This window comes from Sceloporus undulatus, chromosome 1 (genome assembly GCF_019175285.1).
Source record: "Sceloporus undulatus isolate JIND9_A2432 ecotype Alabama chromosome 1, SceUnd_v1.1, whole genome shotgun sequence".
NCBI lineage: Eukaryota > Metazoa > Chordata > Lepidosauria > Squamata > Phrynosomatidae > Sceloporus > Sceloporus undulatus.
This window is the reverse complement of record NC_056522.1, coordinates 367,988,922-368,004,527: the sequence shown is the minus strand read 5'-3', so window position 1 is coordinate 368,004,527 and position 15,606 is coordinate 367,988,922. Positions and strand designations below refer to the sequence as shown.

Here is a 15,606-nt window from a genome sequence, read left to right as displayed (position 1 = left end):
AATAATCCCCACAGAAGACCTATATAAATTCAGCCTAGACAATGAGGAAATCAAAATAGTTGATGAGTTCCCATACCTTGGAACATTGATCAGAAAGGAGAATGCAGTCAAGAAGTAAAAAGAAGACTAGGAATGGGAAGGGCAGATATGAACGAACTAAACAAGATTCTAAAGAGTAAAGCTATACAACTGAGCACTAAAGTTAGAATCGCCCAATCCACTGTATTCCCTATTACCATGTACAGATGTGAGAACTGGACAGCAAAGAAAGCAGATAAAAGAATATCAACACATTTGAGATGTGGTGGTGGCTCCACCTTCTACATGACATCTTTTCAGATACTTGTAGTACCATATGTGGCACCATTGTGCATTTATATGAGTATCTAATTGTGCATTTCAATGCACATTTGGTTGTGCAATGGTGCGATGCAACACGAAAGTCACAAAGTTTAATCACTATGTAGAATATCAGGCAATGTCTTACATTCTTTGGACCATCTTGAGCCAGTCTTTGAGAGGTAGCAAGAAATCAGGATTAGCTGTAGTAACAGAGATAGCTACTGTATGCAGAGAGATCTTGTACACCTTTGAGACTAAAGTCCAAAACACACTGTGGAAATAATCCAGTTTGAGACTGCTTTAACTGCCTTAGCTCAATGCTAGGGAATGTTGGGATATGTAGTGTTTGTGAGACATTTAGCCTTCTCTGTCAGAGAGCTTTGGTGGCACAATCCCCAGCATTCCCTAGCACTGAGCCAAGGCAGTTAAAGCGGTCTCAACCTGGATTATTTCTGCGGTGTGTTTTGGACTTAACTGAAAGAAAGAAGTTGGCAGCATGGGCTTTCACAGACTTCAGTCAACTTTCTCAGATAAATGCATCTGAGGAAACGGACTGAAGTCTACAAAAGCTCATGCTACCGACTTTTTTCTTTCCATTAGTTTCAAAAGTGCTACAAGATCTCTCTACATACAGATTCTACAGACCAAGATGGCTATATCTCTGAGGCAGCTATGGTCCTCCTCCCCAACCGCCAGCTTTGGGTTGTTCTTAAATTTGTTTTTATTAAATAAAAGGGGTGGTTTGGAAACACACAGCCAAGGGCTTCATTGTTTAATGAAGATGAATCATGTTGTGTAAAAATACATTTTTAAAATCCTTGCACGCTGCACTTCAAATTAGCATTCTTTTAGGAGAGCGTAATTAGGTCTAATTAGATTTGCATCTGCTGAACATGGGCACAGGACCAAGCGTCCAGGGCACCATTAATGCAGTCCTCCAAGTCACATCAGGAAATAAATGTTAGGCTTTCTGTACAGCTGCCACACATGCAGGTTAAAGCTCAGGAGAAGGAAATATTTCATGCGATCAACCTGTTAGGAGAAAACGTTGGGGGAATCCCCAGCCCCACGGAAAAGAACGAGAGCTTCACAATTGGGAAGGAGAGAGGCGGGTGGGGTGGTGCCCATCAGCTGCCTTCATTAGTTTTTAATTAATTCTTCAAAATCTCCATATTGCACCTTATTTTGCATAACTAATCTCATCTGCTGATCGCACTCCCGCCAGCCGTCACTCTCTTCATAAAGCTAAATTTTGTTCCCAGTCTAATTAGCATCCTAATTGGGCTTATCTTGAAGTGTGTTTAATATTTATGACCTTGTCCTTGAAAATAAACAGAATTTGCTGGGTTATATAATCGTGAATGAGGGTGTGATCCATCAGAGTCCTTTCACATCACAGTTTATTAATGTGTCTTTTATAATTATACTGTATCCCAAGAAACATATTCAGGGGTAGCTTTGCTGGCCATATAGAAAAAGACAACATCCAAAATCCACAAAACAGTGAGATCATTATTCAGTCAGGAAAATGCACAAAATATATGATGCAAGCTTTGCTTGAGTATCACACCATTTCCCCCTCCAGACCTCTAGACAGTCACAGGATGCCATCATGGCTACCATTTTGAATGACTGGGTTTAACATTGGCTGCACCTGCACAGTAGAAATAATACAGTTTGATGCCATTTTAAGTGGTGTAGCTCCATCCTATGGAATCCTGGGATTTGTAGCATTACAAGGTCTTTAGCCTTCTCTGCCAAATAATGCTGGTGCCTCACAAAACTGTAAATGCTGCAACTGCTTGTCTCAATATTTCCCATGACTAGGAGAGCACTTGCAGACATCATTTCCCAGTATCCTGATCTGCATTGCCTTCAGATGAAGTGTGCCAGGCTGAAATGGTAAGCTTTTTGGTTCACATTTGGTTGTTAACCATTATAGTACAGCAAAATCCCAAATCCAACTGAGCTGTTCAACAGTGGAACAGACTCCCTCAGAGTGTGATGGAGGGTTTTAAACAGCAACCATCTGTCAGGGGTGCTTTGATTGTATATTCCTGCAAGGCAGGGGGTTGGACTGGATGACCTTTATGGTCTCTTCCGACTCTATGGTTCTACAGTTGACCTGTAGAGCTAAGCACAGAAAGGTCCAGTAATCCCAAGCCCAGCCCATTGAGGAATACAGCACATGATTGATGAGTTGGGCTTCTTTAGGGCAAGGTTTAGAAAATAGATTCAGTATCGTGGGCTGCCATGCCTCTAAAAATACATCCAGGCTGTGACACACCCAGCAGAAAAATCTGTCTTCAGCAGCACACCTGGTGCTGTCTGTGACTATCTCCAGAACAGTTGGCAGGTGTGAGTCAGCCATTGTGGCCGTAAACATCACACTCTTGTTGCCCAGCCTTGAATGGGTTGGTGTTCCCTTCCTCCTAGTGATGGTTAAATACATGGGCCTTGCTAAGAAATACCATGTAGCCCTATGATCGTTGGTTTGTTCTTGTTTTCCTTTGAAGGAGAGCTAATCTGTAGGATATGGATAATGCTTAGAGGTTGTAGCGGGAAGTCGAGTGAGCGTCGGTTGTTATTTCTTCCTCTGTTTGAATATTTTCTTCCCTGCCTTTTTAAAAAACACTAATGTGGCTGATACACTTCAGTTTTAAAAAGCACAACTAATCAACAAAATGAAAACCAAGCAACTGGAAAAGATTATCACTAGCACAATTGGATGATCCTGTTTATGTGTTTTCTCTCTCTCTCTTGTTTCTTTTCTGTTAAAACCAATTTATTTATTTATATGGCATTTCCGCATGTGGTGGTAGCAAAGATTCAGCCAGCCCTTGGGGGAAACAATTATTTTTGGATGACAGTTTCCAGAATTCTGCAGCCAGAATAGCCGGTGGCTTTCTGTTGGGGCAGTCTTTGGGAAAGCCCAACAATTTGCTGTAGAAGGGGCTTTTAACCTGGTTGTTGTTGGTATTTTCTTTTACTGGTATGCTTTAATTTTGCTTTTCATTAGTTCAATGTGTTAATTTTATTTGTTTTATGAAGTTCATCATTGTTAGAAGCCCTGGATACAATTCATAGAGTAAAAGATATATAACAACCGCAACAACACAAGTTGGGTCTCCCTTATCTGGAACTCTAAAACCCCAAATGATCCAAAATCCAAAACTTTTCTCATGGGTGGCTGAGATAGTGACACCTTTGCTTTAAGATGGCTCATTGTATATAAACTTTGTTTCATGCACAGAATTATTAAAGAATATTGTTTATAAAATTATCTTCAGACTATGTGTATAAGCCGGATGCGAAACATAAATGAATTTCCTAGTAAGACTCGAGTCACATTTGTATAACTTATCATTATGTGCATGAAAATATTCCAAAATCTGCAAAAAAAGATGAAATTCAAAATGCTTCAGGTCTCAAGAATGTTGGATAAGGGAGACGCAACCAATAACAACAACAACGATTATTTTGCTGGGATCCTGTAAGGCCATTAATAATGTGTAACCTGCACTCATTACAGTTACATATTAATGAGTCCTATGTAGTGCCTAATTTAGGAGCTACGTAGGGACCATGACAGTCCCTCAATCTCCACTTACTAGGAAGCAGCCACTGCAATGGACAGAGGTCTGTTCCCTTGTCCTTTGGGAAGTAGCTGGCTTGAGTCTCTATACTGGGAGGAAGGTGGGATATAAATAAATAAAATAGTAAATAAAATTAATAATAATAATAATAATAATAATAATAATAATAATAATATTCCCTCCCTCCCACCCGTCTACCCACCCTCAGGCAAGCAACCTCTGGAATTATGATGGGGACCCTGTTCCTGTTTGTCACAATGAAGATCACTCATGAGAGGGCTGGAAATGGTAGCCATCTTTCTCTTGAACAGCAATTGCATCAGCTGCTGCCTGGTAAGTGGAAACTGAGGGAGATATATAAATGCATTGGCTGACCTTGGGCAAGTAACATGCTCTCAACCTCAGGGGAAGGCAATGGCAAACCTCCTCTGAACCAATCTTGTCAAGAAAACTCATAATAGGGTTGTGATAGGGTTGCCATAAGTCAGAAATGATTTGAAGGCACACAACAACAACAAAGACCATACATGACTCCAGCCATTAACAACAACAACTGGTGGGTGAAGAGATCTGCCATAATTAGAAATGCAATAAAACCCTGTTAGTAAATTGTAAGGATGTGTATTTGGTTGCCCACAACAGTGTTCTCATGCACCTTGGGTACACCTGATGAGCACTAGGCATTACTAATTAGGTGCATTACCTACTTCTCATGTACAATGGGCACTTATGATGTGCCTTGGACATGTTTGGTGCACATTGGACACTTCTCAGGCTCATTTGTGATGAACATTGACTCGTGATACATGCTGGATACTTCTGATGCACATTGGGCATCATTTTTTATTTGTGTTGAACACTTTGATGCAAATCAGACACTTCTCTTGCTCATTTGGGATGCACATTCAGCACTTGTGTTTCACATTGGACACTTCTGATGTACACTTGACATTTCTTATTTATTAATTGAGGCATATTTCCTTCATCAGGGGTTGTCCTTAGATCTCACCACTTTGAAAACAGTTCAGTACCCTCCAACTACCCTGATCTGGCAGGGACACTCCTGATGAATCCTCTGTCATTCCATTTTTCCATCTGTTTTTTAAAATGTCCACTTTTTGAACCTCGTGCAATAATCTCCATCGTGTCAAACCACTATGCTACTCTGGCTCTGCACTACAGCTCCCAAAACCTCCTGGTCAGAATAGTCAGTGGGAATACCACTGGAGGATTCTAAGAGAATTAGGAGATCATAGCACTGTTCTTAAATAGCAGGAGAGAAGCAGGATTGTAACTGTAATTGTGAGATCCTACCACACAGTCTTGTGGCTAGGCAGTAGGTATCTGGTACTCAGTCTGTGCTTCTGCCATTGCTTTTAATGAACGGGAAAATCCTGTGAATAGCTGTCAGTCACACAGTTAACCCCTTATTGAAGTATGTGCCATAGTTCATTCAGGGGTAATTCACTGCACATACACACACACACACACACACACACCATTCCCAATTAATTCAAGCAGGGACGTAGCCGGGGGGTGGTGGTTCTGGGGGTCCGAACCCCCCCTTCCATTAGAAAAATGAATGGTGTGTGCTGCTGCGCCACCGCACTCAAGCCCCATTATAATGGTGACACTTAGTCTGGAACCCCCCCTTCCTAAAATCCTAGCTATGTCCCTGATTCAAGACTTACTCTTGAGGAGGCAATCATTCCGTCTTGGCAGCAGAAAGGGGAATTAAACTGGTTTGACTGCACGCACCCCACTCTCAATGAAGGCTAGACTACTTATTTACTTAATCTTGGATAACTGATGAATAAATGGAAGAGTAGTGTGATAAGATGCATCAGCAACCTGTTATCAGTTTGCAATTGCATGGTAATGTGAAAATAAACGTTGCTGTTTCTAGTGTTTAAAAAGCCACAACAGCATCAGGAGGGAAGCTTCATGCGATAATCTCCTTTAGTCCAATCATCATCATCATCATCATCATCATCATCATCATCATCATCATCATCAACCAACATTTCCAAGCTCTGATGTAGGCTTTATAGATGTGCCTATTCCTCTTCCATCATGCTCTCATGCAATTTTTCTGAAAGTTTTCCTTGAAAGCTTTCTCTCAAACCACCCGTTGGGGCACATTCAGAGGCTGTCTGTCTTTTCCCATGAAAGGCCAACTGGATCCAACTTGCAGCCAACACTCCCTACACACACACACACACACACACACACACACACATTGCCATGTTACAGGGAAGGGCTTGCAGGTGCAAGAAGCCATCTGCCACCTTCAAAACCCTTTCGTCTTGACTCTGTAGCAGGTGCGCCGCCACTATTGCTACCACTTTTGGTACTCAAGCCCAAGCCAGCTGTTTTGGGAGGGGTGTTCTTTTTTGACCTCCTCCAGTTGCTTTGAACGGAGAGCGGCTGCCGTGCCAATTCTCCATGGGAAAGGAAGAGTTCCAACTGGACGTCTCCTTGTAAAGCTGCAGCTGCTCCAACTACGCCTGGGAGGAAGAGAGAGGCAGAAGAAAAGTGTGGAGCTCCAGAGCTGCCCATAGAACTGCAGAGGGAACTTGGCAGAAGGACACAGCCTCCAAATAGGCAGGTGGCACATGCTCCAAGCTGGAGGCACAATTCACCAGCTCATAAAATGGAGGAAGGGGGCCAAAGACGGCTTATCTAGGCTGACCTATTCTGGTTCCCAGCCCTGAAGCACACTCAGACATTCCACTTTCCCTATTCACTAGAGGAAAGGCCTGTAAATCGGAACAGAGCTTTCTTGAAACCTTGCCAATAGTTGTTGTTGTATTTGTAGTACTAGTGGTGGTAGTTGTTCCTTGCACAAATTCACACCACTCTCCTGCTTTTCCTCATGGCTGTCCCACTGAAGAACTTTCTGGAGAAATAATGGATTCAAAGTAATTGAGGAGGAGTGGAAGGGAAAAGTTACTGCCATGAACAATGGGGGAGAGGGTGAAGCCTGTCTCAGTTGTAGAATGTTCTGAATGGTCTGCAGAAGCAAGGAAAATGCTACAGCTCTGAGTTCATAGACAGACTCATAGAAACACAGAACCAGAAGAGACCCCAAGGGCCATCCAGTCCAACCTCATTCTGCCATGCTGAAAGATGCAATCAAAGCACTCCTGACAGATGGCCATTCTTCCTCTGTTTAAAAGCTTCCAACGAAGGAGACTCCATCACATTTGGAGGCAGTGTCTTCCACTGTCAAACAGATCATACCATCAGGAAGTTCTCCTGAATACAGTATTTAAGTGGAATCTCTTTTCCTGTAGTTTGAATCCACTGCGTCATGTCGTAGTCTCTGGGGCAGCAGAAAGCAAGCTTGCTCCATCTTCCATATGGCATCTCTTCAAAGATTTAAACATGACTATCATGTCACCTCTTACCCTTCTCTTTTCCAGGCTAAACATACCGAGCTCCCTAAGCTGCTCTTCATAGGGTTGCCATTTGTTCTGGAAAACCAGGATCGGGGTGCTCCTGGATTAAAGGGCGGCAGTGATGATGGCAGCAGTATGAAACAGCAAGAAGCAGTTTAATTGATTGTTTGTACAGTGCTGTATAAATTTACAATGCTATAATAATAATAATAATAATAATAATAATAATAATAATAATAATAATAATACTGGCAGGTGTATCATCCTACAATGGAGGTACTGAGCAGGCATGTGAGATGAGCCCAGAGCCCAAAAAGAGGGAAAGAAGGTGAGTGGGATGGAGATGCTGAGCTCTGGCCTTGTTAGGTGACTGGTGAGTATACTTCTCTTTATGACTCTATCAAAAACGAGAGTAAAGATTAGTCTGGCATCATCATCATCATCATCATCATCATCATCATCATCATCCCACCTTTTTTCCAAAGTTGGAACTCAAAGCAGCTTGTAATTTAAAAGATTACAATTAAAAACATAAAAAATGAACATTAAAATAGAATTAAACTGTTACAATATTAAAATGCATTACTCAATTAAAAAATGAAGTTTAAAAAGATAAAAGTGCTTAAAAACAGAACAATTAAAACACTATTATTATTATTATTATTAAACTTTATATCACACTGTAGATTTACACACACAATGAAAAATCGATAAAATATCATACACTACAATATTCCCAGCCTGTTTTTTTAAAAGACTTTCTATTTTAAAAGCCTGTCTGAATAAAAATGTCTTGATTTTGTTGATTTTGAATGATCACAGCATCCCTTTCTAAGTGCTTACAGATACCGATCCTAGTGTGCAATGGTCACTTTGCTGGCTTGCCTACAGAGTAACATCATAGCAGCCCCATGCTGAATACAGACATTGCAAAACTGCTCACATCTGTCTCCCACAGATTTAAGTCCAGTTATGTAGACACATGTCCCACACTGAATTCCAGCCCATGCTTTCAACACAGGCTTCATTTGCACTGCGGAAAAAATGCAACTTAACTTAACCAGCTTCAAAACGGAGTTGAAAACCATCCTGTTCAGAGAAGCCTTCCCAGGCATTGCATAATTGTCGCTTACTATTTGATGTTCTTTTGGTGCCTGTTTATCAAACCATTTCCTGTATTGCTATGTACTGTATATGTATTATCCTACTTGAGAGTATGTATTTTCCCTGGAAGAAGATTAACCATCCATTATGAAGCCAAGCCCTCCCTCCAGTCCATCTGCCTTGGTCCAGGCCTCGGAGGTAGAGAGGAACTGCTGGACCTCTTACCCTTTCCCGCCACCATTCCCTTCTCCTTCTGTGTCATGTCTTTTTAGACTGTAAGCCCGAGGGCAGGGAACCGTCTAACTAAAAAGATTGCATGTACAGCGCTGTGTAAATTTATAAGTAAAGGTTAATAATAATAATAATAATAATAATAATAATAATAATAATAATAATAATAAACCACTTTAACTGCCATGGCTCAGTGCTGTGGAATTCTAGGAACTGTAGTTTGTTGTGGCACCAAAACTTTCTGACAGAGAAGGCCAAATGTTTTACAAAACTGCAAATCCAAGAATTCAGTAGCATTGAGCCACAGCAATGAAAGTGGTGTCAAACTGCATTATTTGTGCAGTGCAGAAGCAGCCCAAGATATTCTTCCGCAATCAGAGCAGGGAGCAGTATTTTTGAAATCAGAAGATGGGAACTCTAGGAAGGAGAAAGCTAGGGAATGAGCAAAGGTGAAATATGTATCTTCTTGCCTTTCATTGCTCCACAATACCTTTTCCTGTGTACCCTCAGGGAGGAATGGAAAGGATATTCATTAGTATTTGTTCGCAGGACGAAAAACAGATTTCCTGGCAGTTGGCAAACCCTGTTGGGAAGAATAACAGAAAGGAGAGAATCTTGCACAACTTTCTTCCAGCATTTGAATGCTTCACAAAACTGCAGTTCCCAGAATTCCCTAGCATTCAGCCAGGGCAGTTTAAGTGGTCTCAAACTGGATTATTTCTGCAGTGTGGTTTGGACTATCTTCTATAAACTAGATAATACATAGGCATTGTGAATATGAACCAGCCCCAAATGTGTACACATAGGTTAGGCTTTCGTAGCCGCCTTCGTGAATTCTAGCCCTGTTTTCTACACAGCAAATGCTGTTACCTGCACAGAAAACATTTTACTGTGCAGAAAATGGAAATTTTGCACAAAAAGAACATATTTTTCTATGCAGAATAATTCCTCCACAACCCTTTGGGATATTTGAACATGAGAAGAATACTGCAGAGGAATATTGATCCCCCCCCCCGGCAATAGGAAGAAAGCTTTCATAATTATTTAGAGACTGCTTAGGTGATATGAAGCGGTATATAAATGAAGCTGCTATTGCTATTATTTACCCTTGCTGATGAGGATAGAATAACTGAATATTTACATCCCTCTTGTTTCGCACCCAGTTCTTCCTGTACTGTGCTTGTTGGGAAAAGTTGTATCTAGCATTAGCATGATAGGGACCATGGAGACCAAACCAGAAGCCTTACCAGACGGGTGCTACCTTCCTGCACTATCTTGGCTACCAGTCAAAGAATATAAACACAAGTCACTCTAGTCAGAAATTTGACAGACTGTTATAGTCTAGGCCTGGGAAGTTGGATGATGCTGGAGATCCAAGACAGTGCTTGCTTGCTTGAGTATTTATTTATTTAATATCCTCATTTTCTTCCATATGGGACCCAAAGTGACTTACACCATACTTCAAAATAATATTGCTAAAACAAAATGCAAAAATTTTAAAAGCAGTAAACAATAAATCCACTTGAGAAGCTTCGTTCAGAACAGTTAAAGGCATGTTAAAACATATTACAAATTAAGAAACGGCATACCCATTGCACTACCCCAATCAGTTAAAAGCTAAAGGTCTGTTTGTTTGTTTATTATTTCATTTGTATGCCGCCTTTCTCCCTGGACAGAGACAAAACATTTAAGATCTCAGTAAAATTCAAACAATTCAAAAATCTACACACAATATAAAATCTCATAAGTCCTCAGCTGACATACCTGTGTCTGGGACCAAGAGAAAGCCCTCCTCCTTGTATCTTAAGACCTTGGCAGGTTCATATAGAGAGATAAAGTATTTCAGATAACTTGGACCTCAGCATAATAATAACAACAACAATTTGTTGTTTTTGTGTGACTTCAATTTGTTTCCGACTCATGGCCGAGCTGGGATTCGAAACCTGATTTCCAGAGTCATAGTCAAACCACTACACCACACTGACTCTAATAATAATAATAATAATAATAATAATAATAATAATAAATTTACTTCTTACTCAGCTCTCCCCATGGATCAAGGTGGAGAACAACAACAGATTAACAAATATACAACATCAGTTAAAAACACACCTCTGGTTAAAACACACACATCGGTTTAAAAGAACAAATAAGACAGACACATATTAAAACAAACCACTTTTTTAAAAAAATCATTTAAAATTCACAATTAAAAAATCATATGGATAGATCTTCTGGAAGAGGCTGATCTTTATAGGGCTTTGTATGTCATAACTAGCACATAATGAATTCTGACTAGAACTGGACCAGTAGCCATTGAAGCTGTTTCAGCAAGGGAGTTATATGATCCCTATAATAAAAGCACTGAAAAACCTGCACAACTGTGAACATCCCTTGGGCTGTTGTCGTTGTTGTCATGTGCCTTCAAGTTGTTTCCAATTTATGGTGACCCTAAGGAGGACACATCACATTTCTTTCAGGGGGAGTTTGCCATTGCCATCCACTGAGGCTGAAAGACTATGGCTGCGTTCCCACTATGATTTAAAGTGAATTGCTGATCGGGTTATATAACCGTCATTCCCATTTGAAATCAGTTCCGATCCTGATGTAATCAGTTTCACTTGTGATGAAGCAAGGCAAACACACACAAAAACTGCTCTTTCCTGACAATAGTTCTTTGGCAGTTCTTTTAATTGATTCAGAAGTGTATTCAACAAGAGGGAATGATGGATCTGAATCGCATCATTCTGGAGGGAAGGGACTAATGGCAGAAGGGTGTTTACCATCAGTTGTTAGTAGATCCACCATCCCCCCCCCCCAGAGTAGACTTTGTGCTTGTGGTGTGACCTATGGGCACATGGTTTTAAAAAAATTGATAGAAGATTCGATTTATTGATTTTGCAACTATTTGCAATTAGGCAGCAAGCCGGACGATCGGCAGCTCAGTGAGGCAAGTAGTTGCAAAACCAATTAATCAAATCTTCTATCAATTTTTAAAAAATATAGTTCCCAAGCCAGGCTACCACTTATGTCACCGATGATGCGCAGATTATTGTGGCACATACTAGCGGGGATAACAATTGTGCCACAAAAGAAGTGATTACAAGGGGATAATGAAAAGATCCGCTTTCATAGTGGGAAAGATGGACCTTGCAGAACTGATTCACCGACATGGAGCAAAGGTGAATCACAAACTGATTTAGATATAAGTGGGAATGGTATAATTCTCCCAAGATTGGCCAGTGGGATTTGAACCCTGCTCTTCAGAGTCATAGTCCAGTGCTCAAACCAGTACACTGGCTCCCTTGGACTAAGCAAGTATTTTGCTGGGGAACTCTCCCCAGTACTCCATCAAAGCTGCAAGATCTCTGGTTTCTGTATGTCGTCCGCCATAATCTTGAGTATATACACAGTGAAAGAACTTGGGCTAGCAACCAAAAAAACCTCCCATTTGTCACACATTATTCCCTGCTAAGGATGATGGATTTCAGCCTTTGAATTCCAGTTCCTTTAAGTCTTGTACCATACCTGTGCAGAGAAACATGTAGCAATGGCTGGTGGCTTCCATGGTGGTGAATCTGTCCCAGGTTTCAGTCATTCCTTTAAAGATATCCAAAGTGCTGAGCACTCTTCCGCAAAATTAAATTCAGCACCTTGGACAACTCATTTATAGTTTGGACTAAAAGCCAGACCAGATTCCTGGACCCTACTGCCATAGGAGGCACCAGTTGGAGAAAAATGTACAATTGTTCTTTCTTTCTCAATTTATCCTTATTCTTAATAACTTTAATTTCAATTTATTTTAGGGAACCCAGCATTTTGGCTCACTCTTCCTGGCTCTGCCTGACAGGGCTGCTGTTGTTTTTAAACTCCATCTTGCTTGCGTGGCTGTCAGCCTTGATTCGTAGCAACATTTATTTAATAAGTGGGGGGATAACCACGGGCGAGGGGAAAAGAAGAGATTTAAACTGTCCTGCTGCCAGGTGGCGATTCGTGGCTTATCCTCAGGCCTGGACCTTTGTCCGACCCCAAGATGGATCGGAAAAGCTTTTTAATTCAAGTCTGTAAGCAGGATGATCAGTGTTTTACTTAGCTAGCCTGTGGCTTCTGCAGCAACAGTCTGCTGTGCAGTGAGATATCATGCGAAAGGCCCAAGCGTCTTAGGAGAGATAAAGAAACTGAGACACTACGCAGCCTCCTTCAACCTTCTTCATTGTCCTCCTTGAATCGGACATCTCTAGGGCAAAATGTACAGTAACCCTAATCTTTCCCTTGACATGCTAGCTTTCTACATGCAGGGAGTTGGGGGAAACTCTACATACAAGGAGTCAGGAGAAATATTTGTTGTAATCTGCCTTCAAGGTGACTCCAACTCAAGGTGACCCTATCCCAAGGTTTTCTTGGGAATGTATATACAAAGGAGGTTTGCCATTCTCCTCTTAGGCTGTGAGAATGTGAGTTGCCCAAGGTCACCCAATGGGTTTCCATGGCTGAGTGGGGATTCAAACCCTGGAATCCCCAAAATCCTAAACCACTACACCCTGTTGGCACATGTGGAGAAACATGCAAGAGTATGATCTTTCAATCTGTGTACAGAAGTGATATTTCTACCAGGACTTATGTATTCTTATGTATTAAGAAGAACCTTGCTGTATCCAGAGGTCTATCGGGGACTGTGTCTACACTGCAGAATTAATGCAGTTTGACACTGCTTTAACTACCATGGATCAATGCAGTGGAATTCTGGGATTTGCCATTTTGTGAGATATTTAGCCTTCTCAGCCAGAGGCCACAACAAACTGCAAATCCCAGGATTCCATAGGATACATCCATAACAGTTAAAGTGGCATCAAACTGCATTAATTCTGCAGTGTGGCAGCAGCCTTAGCCAGGCTGTCTATGGGAAGCCAAACATAGACTTTTCAGAGAAACTACACATTTCGAACCAACTTATATGTGAAAGCCTTCTGCCTCTGCTACTCAAGGTGATGGGTAGCCATCCTCACCGGTTACCATTAATTAATTACCATTAATGACATGAATTTAATCAATTCCACTTTTAAAGCCATCCATGGTGGCAGCCATTGCTATATCTGGTGCTACAGAGGTCTAATGATAGAAGATCAGATATATATCTATATATCTATAGATATAGATATAATCAAAAGCAGATCATAAAACACAACAGTATAAAATGCTAAAATAATATACTACTATACTAAAAACATAGGGGATAGTTAGTTAAGAAAGAAGGAAGGACAGAAGGACAGAGAAGGAAGGAAGGAAGGGAGGGAGGGAGGGAGGGAGGGAGGGAGGGAGGGAGGGAGGTCTTCCCCAAATGTACCATCTGTCCTTGGTCACCGCCAGGCGATGCCCTTCTATTCCATTTATTTTCATGTCCAAGTTTGAAAAGTAGAAGTGATGGGGGAGATTTTGTTCCTAAACAACCCTGGCATTCATCTGCTTCAAGGTTTAAATACAATAATCTGATGTGTCACTTATAATTGGCTTAACTGTCATCATTATATATATTTTCTTCTGCTGTCAATGTTTTGGACAATGGCCACAGAGAAAAATGGCTGAGGCAACCTGTTTTTTTTCTTAACAGCCAGACAATGGAGCACATATGTTGAACAGTGGATACATCTCTGGGTAAAAAACAGAATTTGGAAAAGCTACATGCAACGCTCCCAGGAAGAGGTGCCATCCTTATGAGCTAAATGGTCCAAAAAGTAACATCCCCAGGCTTTCCGCAGACACAGAGTTCTGCAAAACAAAAGTGGCAACAGCAGTATATATGTATGTATGCATGTATGTATGTAATGGATTTATTTTCAGTGTAACGAAACTATGTTGGGAGGAATTAGAAGGATTGGATGTCACCTGGGCAGGTGAAGGCTGCCTCATTTTGAGCCAGCTCTATTATTCTGGTTCACAAAAGTGTGACAGCCCCTCCTAAGCAAAATGGGGGTACCCTGAATCATTGCACCTGCAGAAGCTGTATCTCATCAAGCCCTGTACGGTAGCATCGAACGATATAGTCCTTAGCACATCCGTTGGCCATCTGTATGCAGATTAACAAGGCCTCCGATCAGATTAGCCATGGCAAATATCCTGTAATTTTAAAATGGTTGAATGTACTTGCAGGGGGAAACAGGAGCATCCCTTCTTATTAACATCAGAAATTGGGTTCATTAAAAGAATGATTTTGCATTTCACTCCTGGCCAGGAGGAAATAATAATAACAACTGCTACTACTGCTACTGCTACTTATAAGCGATGACGATGACGATGACGATGACGATAACGACGATGATTCTATTTATTTGTATCCCACTTTCCCCCCAAAACTGGGACCCAGAGCCGCTTACAATTTAAAAGAACAGAACGTACAAAACATACAAACGTGATGCATAAAATAAAATAATTACAATATTAAAATTGATCACTCATTGAAAGAATGAAATACAGTTTAAAAAGGTAAAAGTGTTTAAAACATTACTGATTATTATGACAATGACGAAGATTAATATATTTATTTATATCTTGCTTTCCCCCAAAAAACTGGGACTCAGAGCAGCTTACTATTTAAGAGAAGAGTACAATTAAAAAATACAAAAGTGATACATTAAAATAAAATAAAATTAGTACAATATTAAGACACACCACTCATTAAAAGAAACAAAAACACTCATTGAAAGAAACAGTTTACAAAGAGAAGTGTTTAATACAGTAATTATCATCATCATCATCATTATTATTATTTCCTCATTAGCAGGATTAACTGCTAAAATGCTTGTGGTTTTTATCTAGCCGCAGTAACAATTTATTTTAATTTTTGCTTATTTTTTTCCACCGAATATGATCTTGATTCACTGAAAGAGCTTGAAAGTTCCTCTTTATACAACAGGCTGCTGTAGTGAAAATGTTAT

The 15,606-nt window shown here is 40.6% G+C and overlaps 1 long non-coding RNA gene across 2 annotated transcripts in view; it reads left to right on the top strand.

Moving 5' to 3' along the window:
* Positions 1 to 15,082, top strand: part of LOC121919161 — a 19,720-nt gene extending 4,638 nt beyond the window's left edge. Inside the window, exons 1-3 of one of the 2 annotated variants that reach the window (XR_006101408.1) lie at positions 1,437 to 2,244; positions 4,147 to 4,271; positions 14,283 to 15,082. This is a non-coding gene — a long non-coding RNA (uncharacterized LOC121919161). Of the gene's footprint in view, positions 1 to 1,436; positions 2,245 to 4,146; positions 4,272 to 14,282 lie in introns of those variants that run through there. The other variant, XR_006101409.1, reaches the window with a different exon arrangement.
* Positions 15,083 to 15,606: the final 524 nt, after the last annotated feature.